Source organism: Dasypus novemcinctus, chromosome 26 (assembly GCF_030445035.2).
Source record: "Dasypus novemcinctus isolate mDasNov1 chromosome 26, mDasNov1.1.hap2, whole genome shotgun sequence".
NCBI lineage: Eukaryota > Metazoa > Chordata > Mammalia > Cingulata > Dasypodidae > Dasypus > Dasypus novemcinctus.
The window spans coordinates 58,462,235-58,465,523 of NC_080698.1; the positions used below are offsets into that span (position 1 = coordinate 58,462,235).

A 3,289-nucleotide genomic window follows, 5' to 3' on the forward strand; every position below is an offset into this window, starting at 1 on the left:
CTGCCCTGCACAAGAGTGCTGCCCTGCACAGGAGTGCTAGTCCACGTGGAGAGCTGGCGCAGCAAGATGATGCAACAAAAAGAGACACAGAAGACAATGAGACACAGCAGACCAGGGAACTAGGTTGCGCAAGAGAATGGTTGCCTCTCTCCCACTCCAGAAGGTCCCAGGGTCAGTTCCTGGAGAATACAAGCAGACACAGAAGAACACACAGCAAATGGACACAGAGCAGACAGTGGAGGGAGGGGGGAGAAATAAATAAATCTTTAAAAACAACAAGCAAAACATGAAAAAACCAAGGCAGCTGATGTGGCTCAGTGGTTGAGCACTAGCTTCTCACATATAAGGTCCTGGGTTCAATACCCAGCTAGGCCACATCGTCAGCACTTTGCCTTGAAATTTCCTCAGCTAAATAGCCAAGTTTATCAGTTACAGGTTCTGCTTTCCACATAACTGTAGGACACAATTCAGCTAAGCTTTCTGACTCAACAAGGACCTCCTTTCCCTCCAGTTTCTAATAACATGTTCCTCTTTCCCTTCTGAGCCCTCAGCAGCAGCACCTTTAACATCCATATTTCTACCAACAGTCTGTTCAAGGCATTCCAAGGTTTTTTATTTTAAATTATCCTCATAATTATTCCAGTGTCTTACCATTGCCCAATTCCAAAGCACTTGCACATATTTAGGCATTTGTTACAGCAGCATCCACTTTTAGATTCCAAAATCTGTATTAACTTCCTCTTGCTGTTGTAAGAAATTATCACAAACTTAGTGGCTTAAAACAACACAAATGGGAAACTGGATGTGGCACAAGTGATAGGGCTTCTGCTTAACCATTTGGGAGGGCCTGGGGTCGATCCTTGGGGCCTCCTGGTGAAAAAGGAGGAGAGAAAGCATGCTCGTTTGGCAAGCCAGTGCCTGTGTGAGTGCTTGCGCAGTGAGCGAGTGCCTGCGCAAGTGAGTCACACAGCAAGATGATGACGCATCAAAAGAGAGACGGGGAGAGTTAAGGTGAAGCACAGCAGAAACCAGGAACTGAGGTGGCACAACTGACATGGAAACATTCTCTACATCAGAGGTCTTCAGGATCGAGTCCCAGTGAATCCTAGAGGAGAGAAAAAGAGAAGACAACACAGCAAAAACAGCAGGGTGGGAGGAGCGGAAGGGGGGAAAATAAATCTTTAAAAACAAAACAAAACAACATGTATTACCTACATGACACATTTTTTTTTAAAGATTTAATTTTTAAAATGTATCTCTTCACTTCCCCGCTCCCCCGTCCCCCAGTTGTCTGCTCTCTGTGTCCATTCACTCTGTGTTCTTCTGTGTCTGCTTGTATTCTTGTCAGCAGCAACCAGAATCTGTGTCTACTTTTGTTGCACCATCTTGCTGCTCAGCTCTCCATGTGTGGCACCCTGGGCTGGGTGCACTTTTTTCACACTGGGCGGCTCTTCTTATGGGCACACTCCTTGCGCACGGGGCTCCCCTATGTGGGGGACACCCTGTGTGGCACACCATTCCTTGAGTACATCAGCACTGTGCCTGGGCCAGCTCATCACACGGGTCAGGAGGCCCTAGGTTTGAACCCTGGACCTCCCATGTGGTAGGTGGATGCTCTATCTCTTGAGCCACATCTGCTTCCCATGACACACATTCTTTGACTCACTTCCTATTGGCCATTATTTAATCACAAACCCACTCCTAGCTGCCACAGAGGTGAGAAGACATAGTAGTCTCAAAGTGGAGTGGCCATATGCCAACCTAAAGCATCTGAGAGAAAATCTGCTGTCCTTGCCATAGGCTAGGCAATGAGATCCTGGTGTCTGCTCCTAAGTACTTGTCTGACCTGCTCCACATGGCCTCTGCAGTAGGATGCCCACCACCATAGGTCCTCTGGTGGAGGGAGTCTCCATGCATGCCTGGAAGGGGAAAGCTGCATAAGTGGCTGAATCTGCTGCAGGTCCTAAATTCCACACCATGTTCACCCCAATACTGATGCCATCCAGGAGTAGCCACCCAGAATTTTTCCTATGAGTGGCCTCTTCCCTCCGTTCCTGGTCCTTGTTTGAGGAGCTTCTGGTTCCAGGACTGTGACATTCACATGCTGATTCTATCCATGTGGGCAGTGACTTATATTTCATCCCTCTAAATCCCCTTTTCTCCCAAAAGTGGCCTTTACTTCCCTGGGCCTTAAATAATTTTAAAAGAGGGTTACTCAAGATACTTGGTGCACTATTGTTCACAAGGAATTATTCACAATAGCCAAAAAGTGGAAAAAACCCAAGTGTCCATTGATGGATGAGTAGATAGGTGGTATACACATATAATGGATTATTACTCAGCTGTAAAAATGAATGAAGGTCTGATACATACTATACAACATGGATGAACCTTGATAATCTTCTAAATGAAATAAGCCAGACATGACAAATATTCCACTTAAGTGAACTATCTACAATAAGCAAATCCATAGGGACAGAGTAGATTAAAGGTTACCGGGACTGGCGGAAGGTAGGAATGGAAAGTTCCTAATGAGTGCAGAGTTTCTGTTTGGGGTGATGGAAAAGTCTGAGTAATGGAAGGTCGTGAGAACGGCACTACATTATAAATGTGATCAGTTCCACTAAATTGTACACACACATAGTGCCCGCTTCGCTCCCCCTCCCAACCCGCACACACGAAACGACGATTCAAGCCGCGGTTCAGCTCCAAGGGGCCCAGCGACTCCAGAGGAAAACAAGGCCAGAAAAAGCAGAGGCCCCAAGTTAATGCCAGGGGAAGGGGGGAGCGTGCAAAGCCCGTCTAGCCCTAATCCCGGGAACACAGGCTCTCGCTGTGATCTGCCCCGAGAGGCGTTTCAGCGCCCACTAACTGGAGACTTCAGCTCCGGGTCTGGAGCTGCCATGGATTCGTGGTCCGCAGGCCCCGTCCATTCAGACAGAGAAGGACGAATAACTTCCAGAAGGTGGTGTTTGCGCTCACAAGACAACTAAAACGGAGGCCTGTGGGATGACAGCCTGCGTCGCGACAATTAGCCCACACAACTCTCCGCACGACTGCGCTCCACGTCTCCCCTCGCGTGGTACCGACCAGTTAACGCGAAACGGTCGCTGCAGGAAAAGCGGGAGCCAACCCTGCCATCGGGGTGCGGAGCCAGAGCCTCGACCAGTCCACGACGTAAGCGCGATGACGCCTACGCGCGTTTGCACGCACGTGCGCCGTAGGGCGGTGTCCAGACGCACCGGAAGTCCGCTCACGGGCCTTCCCTCCCTCCCGCAGGCCGACGCTC

At 49.2% G+C, this 3,289-nt stretch overlaps 1 long non-coding RNA gene across 1 annotated transcript; it reads right to left on the reverse strand.

The window, feature by feature from the left end:
- Window positions 1-591: 591 nt before the first annotated feature.
- Window positions 592-3,261, reverse strand: LOC131276053 (uncharacterized). The gene is made up of 2 exons (XR_009183535.2): window positions 3,091-3,261; window positions 592-1,919 (listed from the first exon to the last, which is right to left on the reverse strand). It is a non-coding gene; the product is annotated as an uncharacterized lncRNA (long non-coding RNA).
- Window positions 3,262-3,289: the final 28 nt, after the last annotated feature.